This window comes from Mus caroli, chromosome 13, assembly GCF_900094665.2.
Source record: "Mus caroli chromosome 13, CAROLI_EIJ_v1.1, whole genome shotgun sequence".
Lineage (NCBI taxonomy): Eukaryota > Metazoa > Chordata > Mammalia > Rodentia > Muridae > Mus > Mus caroli.
This window is the reverse complement of record NC_034582.1, coordinates 37,670,010-37,682,107: the sequence shown is the minus strand read 5'-3', so window position 1 is coordinate 37,682,107 and position 12,098 is coordinate 37,670,010.

The following is a 12,098-nucleotide window of genomic DNA, read 5'->3' as shown; positions in this document are numbered from 1 at the left end:
TCTAGCAAAACCCTAAGGGAAAAAAATGGCAAGTCAGCTTATAAATCACTCAGAATACAAGAGGTTTTGTATGTTTTTATTGGATATTTTCATTTACATTTCAAATGTTTCCCCTTTCCAGGTCTCCCCTTCACAAACTCCCTATCCTGTCCCCACTCTCCCTGCCTCTATGAGAGTGCTCCCTCACCCACTCACCCACTCCTGTCTTCCCTCACTGGCATTCCCCTACACTGGGGGATCGAACACCCTCAGGCCCAAAGGTTTCTCCTCCCACTGATATCCAACAAGGTCACCCTCTGTCACATATGTGACTGGAGCCATGAGTCCTATGTGTATGTGTATTCTTTGGTTGGTGGTCCATTCCCCAGGAGTTCCTGGGTAGAGGTCTGACCTGTTGACACTGTTGCTCCCTCCATGGGGCTGCAAACCCCCTCAGCTCCTTCAGTCCCTTCTTCAACTCCTCCATCATGGACCCCTGAACTCAGTCCAATGGTTGGCTGGGAGCATCCTCCTCTGTATTTGTCAGACTCTGGCAGAACCTCTCAGGAGACAGCCATATCAGGCTTCTATCAGCAAGCACTTCCTGGCATCCACAATAGCATCTGGGTTTGGTGGCTGTATATGGGATGGATCCCCAGGTGGTGCAGTCTCTGGATGGCCTTTCCTTTAGTCTCAGTTTCATACGTTGTCTCTATGTTTACTTCTGTGAGTATTTTATTCACCCTTCTAAGAAGCACTGAAGCATCCACATTTTGATCTTCCTTCCTCTTGGGCTTCATATGGTCTGTGAGTTGAATCTTGGATATTCCTAACTTTTGGGCTAATATCCACTTTTCAATGAGTACATACCATGTGTGTTCTTTTGTGATTGGGTTACCTCACTCAGGGTAATATTTTCAAGTTCCATCCATTTGCCTGTGAATTTCATGAAGTCATTGTTTTTAATAGTTGAGTAGTATTCCATTGTGTAAATGTACCATATTTTCTGTACCCATCCCTCTGTTGAGAGACATCTGGGTTGTTTCCAGCTTCTGGCTCTTATAAGTATGGCTGCTATGAACATAGTGGAGCATGTGTCCTTATTACATGTTAGAACATCTTCTGGATATATGCCCAAGAATGGTATAGCTGTATTTTTAAAATACATGTAGGTATAAGTATAGATCCTTGGTACAAAATTAGCCTCATTGTGTGAGGTGCTTTTTCTTAACACTCTATCAAGAGCACGTCCCCAGGTTATAAGACATTATTTTCTTACCACATCATTTTTATGGCTGCAAAATAAAATAAACCATGGTATAAATATATCAGAACTTATTTAAACAATTCTCTTGGGCACAGGACCCTGTTGTTATTAAAAAACAATGTCATGTCATCTGGCATATAAATCTTTCCCTTTGTTGAGATTTTTGTTGTATTACTAAGTTCTTGGAGAGAGCTCATTGAGTTGAAGATCATGAACACTTAGAGCGCCTTAGAAACATACAGTCCAGTGTTCTTCAGAAAGCTGTCCTTTCTTTGCCTCAGAAGAAAGAAATAGGATGTCACAGGAAAGCCAGCACAGTTTCCTCTCTCTGCTGTCTAGCCTGCCTGTGGACAAGCTCAGCGAGCATGTGTCTGCTTTGTAAAGGGGACTCTCAACAGGCCTGCCATGGCTTTGAACTGTTAAGGACTGCCCTTACCTCATATTCGTTAATGGGACTTTTAAAAATTCAGTTGGACTTGTCCTAACTTGGATACTGAATATCTTAGTTCAAGTCCTAAGCCATGTACTAGCCACGTGACAAAAGGAGGCAGCTGATTTAATACCCTGGGCTATTTTCCCACTGGGAAAATTAAGGACTTATAGCTACATGATCTTTGTCTCCTCTGTGTCACTGTCTCTGTTTCTCTGTCTGTCTCTGTCTCTCTCTCTGTCTTTCTCTCTCTGTGTCTCTCTCTGTCTCTCTGTCTCTGTCTCTGTCTCTCTGTCTCTGTCTGTCTCTCTCTCTCTGTGTCTCTCTGTCTCTCTGGTGTGTGTATACTTGTTAGTGTATTGCATGTGCACATGTGTGCAGATGCATGTGTATGAGGAGACCAGAGGTTGATGTCCAGTAGCCTTCCTCATTCACCCTCCACCTTGAAACTGTGAGCCTGAAGCTCAATTAGATTTACTGGCCAATGCAGTTCAGGGATCTCCAAGTCTCTACACCACTGTGTCCATCTTTTTAACATATTAACATTGGTTCTGGGAATCAGAACTGGGATTCTTATGCTTCTGAGTCTCTCAGCTGAGCCAGCTCCACAGTTCCAGTATCTGACTTTCATTAAAAGATTGCATGACACACCATCTGTTTTAGACAATTGAACAACATACCCAGTAGCACATTATATTCAGGGACATTGGCCTCAATCCCTGCAAAGTCCCAAGTCTAAGTTCCCTCAAATGTGTTGACCATGAGAAATGGCTCAGGTTGACCTTCAAGAAGGACATTCCATATTCATGAAGGTCACATAAATTTTATCACCTCCAGTTTCTGCTATTCACAAATAACAACTGTGCATCTTACAAGCGACGGCACAACTTGCATGTTCTTCCCCTGACATGAGACAGAAAGCTACTGCAAGAAAAGAGGACAGTTTATACCAGCCTTCAGGACTGTGACCCAAAACAATGTGAGAAGCAGAACTAGGTCTGGGGCAGGGACTGTGTCCAAGTCAGCAGCTCACTTACTCATCCTGAGTAGAAACACCGTGTTCCTCAGTTTTCCATCTGGAGAGCAGCCCAGAAATGATCCAGTCTCCTCGCCAGATTGAAGAGGCAGCTTTTGGAGGTGAACAACTTTTCTTGTTTGCTCTCTGTGGTAATTTATTATTCTCCTCACAGAATGGTAGTCTCTCCTGAGTAGCTGAGGATAAAGTTGCAACTTATTCAGAGATAAGGTCTGCTGGGTATCAGCAGCTGACAAGTGGCTGGTTCTACACGGAGGGTTTTCAGGTTAGTGAGAACAGAAAACAGTTTAATTCTTTTTCCCACCATGATAAATACCATCTATTTATGGATAGAGTCTTGTGTTACAGAGACTGAGCTAAACACTTTATACTATTGGTTGGCTTAGCTGTTATGATGACTGTGTTGACGGTACTTATCTTACTTTTAAAGATGGAGTAACAGGTCAGAAAGAATAGGGAATGGTGTGGTTGGAAACTGACTTCTGGCCTACCTGACTTCAAAGCCAATGTTCAGTTTGTTACATTTCTCCAGTTGAGTTTAAATAGTTGGTCTTCAGCTGGTGGTGATAGCTTTTGAAATTGTGGAACCTTTGAGAAGTAGGGTCTAGATGGAGGAAGTAGGTCCCTAAGTAGAGATGTGTCTTGAGGCTTATAGTCCAGCCCTGCCTCCTGGCTCTGTTCTACTTTATAATGCTACTTACAATTGATCTTATAGGGTTTCATTGCTGTGAGGAGACCCATGACGACAACAGCTCTTATACACAAAACTCATGGCAGCATGCAGGCAGACATGATGATGGAGAATCTGAGAGTTCTACATCTTGATCCACAGGCAGCAGAAAGAGACTGGGTGTTACACTGGGCATAACTTGAGCATATATGACCTTAAAGCATTTCTGCACAGTGACACACTCCCTCCAATAAGACTACACTTACTCCAACAAGGCCACACATCCTAATAGTGCCATTCCCTATGGCAAAACAAACACATGGATCTATGGGGATCATTCCTACCAAACTACCACATAATTCAATATGATGATCCTATGAGCTCTAATGGGATCTCTAGTTCTGTGTCCTCTTCTATGGCTGATGGGTTTGATTGACAGATGGATTTGATTGACAGAGGACCATTGCTTGGGGCCGATGAGCATTTCCTGCATCCTCTTCAGCACTCCTCTCTTCTCCTTCCACTCCTTAGAGCTCACCCATCTCCAACAAAATCCACTGGTTCATATCAAACATTTCAATTTCTCAAACCTCTCCTTTATCCTTCTTTCAAGGGAAGTCTGCCCTCTAATGATGCAAATGCACTATTGAGTTCAAACACTTATTTCTCAGAAATGAAGCAAAGGGTACATCTCAAGGGTAAAGGGGTTGACTGGTGTGGAGCTCTATGGCAGTCAACCCATCTGAATTTATTGTTTAAAAGGAAAGGAATCTGAGGCTCAGGAAAGCACTTGTTCCCACAGTCCTAAGAGAAGGAGCTACAAAAAAGGGCAACATTCATGTCCCAGTGTGGATGATCCCTGGGATGCCAAGAACTTCCTGAGCTAGCAACAGAGAGCAGCAAGAGGGAATCAAGGGGTGGCCTGCACCAGGTGAGAAAAAAGAAAACCTCAGCCACTTCCACAAAGACTCATTAATTTGCATTCAGTCGTGCAGAGCTGGAGAATGAATCCTGCTTTTAGTCTGTTTATCTTGACTGACAGCAGACAAGTCTCTGGAGGGACTCTAAGAAATGTTCACCAATTGCTGTGAAACAGCATTTACCTGTCAGACTTTCAGTGAGGGTGAGCTGAATGCAGGGCAAAGGAAATCTGCTTAATTTTCCATGATGCTCTACAATATGCTGCTAGAGCACTTCTTTTTGGCTGTTCTTTACAGTAAATGAATAAATAAATATTTAAGCTTGTCATTATTGCGCTAGGTGTACTTTAAAAAGGAAAATCAGAATTTCAGGGCTGGTGGGGGGGTGGGGGGTGGTGGTGGCTCCCTTGGTAAAGCTTTGCCTGAATAGTTAACCTAACATTTGTAGCAAAGTTCTACGCCAATAGGAGAGACCCTGTCTCGAGCAAACAAATAAAAAAGGAAGATACATAAAGAATAATACCTTATGTTGTTCTCTGACCCACAGATAAATGCATACATGTACACATGTGCAGTGCACACATGTATGTGAGAATGCACACAGAATGTCCACTTATCTTTTTCTTATACATTGTCTAAGGTCTTTAATATAAGCAAATCTTTATGTTCCCACAAAAGTATCAGAGATTCCCCTGCTGGCTTCCCTTTCTATTTAGATAAGCCCTTCTCATGGCTTCTAGATCATTGGGGTATTTATGTTTCAAGAGAAAAGTATGTATGGGATAGCTAAATCTAGGTGAAGTGATCATAGGAGCTTTCTCCTGAAGCTGGAGGACTATACCACTCAGCACCCCACCCTGGTCTCTATTTGCTCCATCTTTCATCACCTGGTACTTTGTTGCTAAGTAACTGAAGGTGATTACCAGAAGACCAGCTGGTGTGGTGTATATGGGTGTGTGCTGTGTGTATATGTGTGTGTATGTGTATGTAACAATATACATATGTATGTAATGGGAAGTACCACTTAGAAGTTGTGTATGTAACAATATACATATGTATGTAATGGGAAGTACCACTTAGTTGCTGCACTATCCCCTTAAAAACACTGAAAAATTATGAAAGCTCTCCTGGACTCATTCACTCTTTTCTTACTTCTGATTGGAATGTGGATATTCAAAGCAGACTTCAATCAGCTGCTATTCTAATCACCAGCTTGGGGACATAAAGACATGTCTTAATTTTTCAGGAGGAAGGAATTGGATAAAGTTCCTGTGAAACTGATTAAACCTAAAAATAGTCCACAGTGCAGCATCTACTAAATATTACCTCCTGTAGCCTCCTTACAGTGGGACCAGTCTGTCCCTCCTCCAGGATGAAAGACTTTTAGAAGCCCTTTAGAAAGCAGAGTGGAATTTGGTATTATCAATGTGCTGGTTTATCAGATATGAATTCATTTGTTTTTCTCAAAGCCACTTATCAGCAAGAACAGAGCTGGCTTGTCTACATCCGAATTGTGCTACAAACACCCTTTCTAAGTTCCCTAGGGTTCAAACATTTTTTTTTTATCTTCCAGGTTTTTTTTTTCTCACATTTGTTTGTGTTTTCTTAACCTCATACCTATTGAGGTGGATTTCTGGGTCAGGATCCCTGTAAAGACACAAGGAATGGAGGAAATGCCCCCAGTTCAGGCTGTCTGAGGACCAATTGTCTAGGTAGAGTTTCAACCCTGAAAGACCAATGGACAGTTGGAAGTGAGATGAATTGGCTGGGGATGGCCCCAGAGTTGAGCCCTTCTTCATGCTANCAGTGTCTTTATTCTCTGTCTGAGAATGCTAGGTAATGTACAGCATGAAAGGCAGGAACTAGCAGACTCCTGTGATATGTCCTACATGCTAAGCTCTTGTAGCAAGAGAAATAAAAGGGCTTCCTTCAGTTCAGACCCATCACCTTCCTCCTCACCTTGGAGACTCCCATGATCTTACAATGGGATGACCTACAATGATGTAGGGCGACCTCACAAGCAATTTGTCTTCCTGTTCTCCTAGTATGCTCTGCTGACCACAAAGTTCATTTGTCGAGGGCTCACCACCATCTATCTCTGTCACAAAGAGGAACATGGAAGGCTTAATACAGAAAGGGTTCATGCCTTTCCACTCACAAACAAGAGCTAAGCCACACACTGTAAAGGAAAATACCTGTAATTGTATAGGAATCTCTCTTATGGTGAAATAATTGATAAGGTTTTCTTGTGAGTTATATTTAATGGTTAGAGTAGACAGAAGTTGTTGAGTTTGTTATTTTTGTTTTGGGTTCTATATAATAATTCAATGTTTACATCTTAATTTTTGCATAGACACGCATCTACACTAGATTTACACGAAAGGGTTATTATCTCCATGGACTAGCAACTGGTAGCCTCCACAGTGACAATTATTAGCATTTTTGTGGGCTCTATCATGAGGCAAGCATTTTCCAGGCATTTTTCAAAAACAAAACGAAACTAAACCAGAGTAAGTTATCACACTCCTTAACCTTGATATCATCTTTCATCTCACTAAAGCATACACCAAAACTAAGGTCTCTTGCTTTTTAGTGAGTGTTAAAATGAACAAATACTACACAGAAATTTATCACCATGTTATTTGCTTTTATGAGAGTGGAAAGTATCAACAGATAACCACTTAATTTCTTGGCAATGTGGAGAATTATGGCTTATAAAGTCTTAAGTAAGGATTATAAAGATACATGCTATTTCAATAGTGTGTGACCAGACTCTTCTAATGTTTGAGCCACAACAGGAATGTTAGTTCTCAGGAGGAATTCACCATGGGTTTAATGTAAACTTGAAGACATCTAGCCTGAGAGGTTGGATTGAGAGCTTTGCTTTGCATCATCTGTCCCTCCCCCCATGGTCTGCTGGTCTCTTCAGTCACACTTACCTTGAACAGCCAGTGGATGCCCTGTAGTTAGAAACAGCTCCCATAGAAGACTCTGAACGTTTCATGATGGGAAGCTTAGAGGTATGAATGAGAGGAATGTGCCTACAGGCGAGGATCATGAAAGGGTATCATTTCCACACTTGTGCTGAAGTTCTCTTCGTGGAAGGATGTGCTAAGTTCAATTCCTTTGCCCACATTTGCTGTTTCAGGCTGGCCATTGCTGAATTTATGGATCCTTCTTTTGTAAGCTAAAGTTCACATCAGGGATCACATAGGCCACCTATTTATAGATAACTTTATTTGGCTTTTTTTTTTCCTCTCTTGGTGTTTTCTTTGCCTAGTCCTCAGATACTTACTGTCTCAATAACTAACCTCTGTGGGACTGTGCTTCAACCCCTGTTCTGCCCTGCAGTGAATGCATGGGTTGTGGGTGTTTTGCTTTGACTACCTGGACTCCTGATAACTGACTCACGCTGCCTCAGGCCAGCAGCATATTCCCAGACGGTTGTCAAGATTTGCAGTCTTGACCCAGACTATGACCGCAGAGCTTCTGTCCTCAAACCCTCTGAAGCTGGGAGACCTTAGTAAGGAGGGTAGTGAGGTAACTTCCTTGGGAAGTTTTCATAAGAAAGCCTGGACAGACTTGCTTAGATAGCCTGAGTCTGGACTGGCACGGAGAGGTCGCTTTGCAATTGTACGGTCCTTTCCAAAGTTACCACAAATACGCCAGTGCCACTGTAGAAGCAAAGACTATCTAACTATTTCCCTTTGTGTTCAACTTCGGAATTTCTGGGCCAAGATCCCTGTAAAGACACTCAGAATGAAGGAAATGTCCAGTTCAGGCTGTCTGAGAGCCAATCATCCTTGTAGAGTTTCAGCATAGAAAGAACAGTAGACAGCTTGAAACATGTGTGACGACAGGTGGACAAGGAAACCATGAAATGTCAAAAAAAAAAAAAAATTAGTCCTTTTTCCCTGCAGGCAATGTTGAACTGTCAAATCAGGGGCTTCATTCAGTCACCAAATACAAATCCCAGGCAAGACGCAAGTGACATACATCTACATAAGCACATAGGGGTGATTGATTTTCCAATGTGTGTATGTGAGTGTGTGTGTGTGTGTGAGTGTGTGTGTGAGTGTGTGTGTGTGATGTATGTGTGTGTGAGTGTGTGTGTGTGTGTGTGTGTGTGTGTGTGTGTGTATGAATGAAGTTTTGGCAACTTATTCTGTCTCTACTGACTTGGTGGGTCTAGACCTGGCCCTCCAAAGTGAACATTCCTGCCTTTGCTCAAGTACAGGAATCAAACATTGGCTGCATTAAAGTAGATCCCCCACCTCTGTGGCTGTTTTGAGGCAATCCACTACCAATTCTCAGCTCTACCCTTTACTTTCTTTACAAAGGTGGGATGACCTCTTCCCTTTCCAAAGAACTCATCCAACACAGCTTCACTCATAGGTCTCTACTGCTGTAATGCCCCACCGTGCACAGTTCCTGCATTTGTCTAGTTTTGAGCACCTACTCATTTTCAATACATGGGTCAAAGGGAACTAACTTCTGCCACCGAGCCTCGTCACTGTTGAACTTCGTGTGAACTCGCCTCAGTTGGCTTTTCTACATCTTTCTCTCTGTGTTCATGCTGTTGTTTCATAGTGTAGCAGTCATGTCATTGAAGAACGGGGGTTGTGTCTTTGATGTTTATTTTTAATTCAATTCTTCACTTACTAGTTGTGTCTTAGTCAGAGTTTCTATTCCTTCACAAACATCATGACCAAGAAGCAAGTTGGGGAGGAAAGGGTTTATTCGGCTTACACTTCCATACTGCTGTTCATCACCAAAGGAAGTCAGGACTGGAACTCAAGCAGGTCAGAAAGCAGGAGCTGATGCAGAGGCCAAGGAGGGATGTTCTTTACTGGCTTGCTTCNCCTGGCTTGCTCAGCCTGCTCTCTTATAGAACCCAAGACTACCAGCCCAGGGATGGCACCACCCACAAGGGGCCTTTCCCCTTGATCACTAATTGAGAAAATGCCTTACAGTTGGATCTCATGGAGGCATTTCCTCAACTGAAGCTCCTTTCTCTGTGATAACTCCAGCTGTGTCAAGTTGACACAAAACTAGCCAGTACAAGTTGATTCTATCAGATTATTTAATTGATCATCATTCACTACCTATCCAGTGCAAACACAATAGAAGAAGATGAACTTGACCTAGACTCTCCATACCAGGGTCTTAAAATGAGTACAAAAACTCTTTACAGATAATGGATGTGAAAATAGCACAACTGATTATTGTCACCAGCAAAATAAGTTAAATTTATCTGCTAACATGGAACATAGAGATGTTATACAACAGAGTCAGAAAGGCCAGGATGCATGTTTTAAAACACAGTACACACCTGATGTGACCCCAGTTTCCCAGTAGCCACTGATAACTTTAAGAGCCCCAGAAAATTCTGACTCTGTGTAAGACTCTGCTTAGGGCCACAGAAAGTAACTGTTTCATTGTGTGTGTGTGTGTGTGTGTGTGTGTGTGTGTGTGTGTGTGTGTGCGCGCGCGCGCACGCAAGTACTGTTGATAATTAGTGCCTTGCTTCTCTCCTGAAGAGAGTACCCACAAACAGAGCAAAAGAAATAACTTAGCTGCACTTCATCCTGGGAAGTTCTTCTGTTCTCCATCACCTTCACCAGGTTCTTTGTGGAGAACACCCAGAGACCAGACATGATACAACATATGGCACACAGAGTTATACTAAACTGAAAGGGAACGAAAGATGAGATTTTACGTGTAATATCTGATTGGTGATAATTCACATTTTACCAAAAGTACTTCATTTCCTTCTGACAAAAATCTCACCTTCAACTTCTTCCTCAGTTCATTTCCTTCACCCTCAAATGGGCAGGTTATTCTGTAGAAGAGATGTCCCCTAAGGCTCACAACTCTCGGTAGCTGATGTCACTTACACTGGCCTGTCTTCTCACTCTCCACCAAAAGTATACTTTTCTTTTTCCTCAAAGGAGTCACTCAGACATGCCGCTCTCTAGGTTATCCCATGATGCCTCTGAAGTATAAGACCTATTTTTCTACTCAATATGCATGGTTCCTAATAAATAAGGTATACCTTTATATTGATTCATATAAAGTTTCCTCAAAAAGAAAAGTGTAAAATAATACAGTAAAGGCAAAACCTATTAATTATCTTTTATTTCACTCTTTTATTAATTTTTTCCTTTAATAAATGGATTTCAGCTCCCACTTAAAATGTGATTAATTCCATCTGGATCCCTGGGTGTCATATGCTGGACCCTTGGGTGTCACATGCCTGTGATTGTGGTGCTAGATGGCTCAAGGTCAAATCCACGGCCTTCGGGAACCCCGTCTCTTTCATTTATTAGTTTTAATGATCTGTATTGGTGTATATCTGTGCATGGATATATGCACATGTGTTCAGGTCCCTGCTGAAGCCAAAAGAGGTTACCAGATCCCCTGGTATTCTCTTAATTACTGAGGCATTTCTCAGTGCTATACCCACTCTTAACATCATAACTTTAAAACACACATCAAGTACTTTTTTGATGATGGTTTTGACTTCTCTCATTTTGTAATAAATATCCACAGTTCTGCCTCCACATTTGATTGGTGCACATCTCTAAGGAGTCAGCTGCATCACTTGTTTTTCCTTCCATCAGTACCATTAGCATTTCCTTAATGGTGATCCCTGCAGCCCCTTCTGCATGCCATTTTGAATGCTTTGTGAGACTTGGTGTAGTAATTCCAGATAATACAACTTGCAACTCATTTCACCAGGAAACATGAAGAATAATCTCTGCCACAGTGCTGGTAACCAGCCTCTGCCACGCCCTCCCTGTGGGATCTCTTGCAGACTATACATAGCACAGCACTGTTATTCATGTCAAGGACAGTCGTGTTAAGACAGAGAATGAAGTCTTATACTTACCCGTTGGTAAGGAAACAAAGATAAATAGAAGCTCAATATTCTCTTGCTCTGCTGACAAAGGCCGCTGCTGCTCTTCAGATGAGTGTGGAGTGCCTCCATTTGCAATACCCTTGATGGGACCAGAGAGCATCAAGAGGCAGAGAGCTGATGCATCAGTGAAAGGGATACAGATGACTTCATCTGGTATGATCATAGAGGACGGTGTGAGAGGAAGCCATGTTGTATCATTAAAATAAGAATCGGAATACTGTGTCGGTAGGGAATTGGAGACGTGAAAGATAGGCCCTATTTAGAGTTTTAAGATGTGGCAGAGGATAAAAATATATGAATATGGGAGGTAAATGTCACACAACCTGAATCATAGGACCACAAGAATCCCAGCATGTTGTGCATATCTGACGGACCAGATGGCATCAGGAACACTAGACTCACATGAGATGCTGAAGGTGTACAAGAAGCACAGCAAGGTTTCTGGACCAGGAGCCCAAGAAACACCAATAGACCTCGATTCTTGTGGGTTGGGAAAGTCAAGCAACTGAGCCTGAGCTTGGTTTGAGGTTTCAAGCACAAGCATGGGACACAGTATTGCAACACCCTTCATGGTGCCCTAGGGTACTGCAACATTGGGGTGCATAAAGAAATGGGAAGTAAAGTGATCAGAAGCAGAACCTCAAAACTGGTTGGTGGCCGAGAAATGAGAGAGAAGCAGAGTGAGGGCTACAAACTATCAACAGCACGGAAGGTCAGAGAGGATGACATCACGAGAGGATCACTGAGGGAACGGGAAAAACCAGATGTGAACAGGAAGGGGAGGGGGCAGGACACAGTCCTGAGGAGTAGACCAGAAAATCCTTGACCAGGAAAGCTTTCTAAGGAGTTTAGGGTTCCTAATGATACCCCAGTG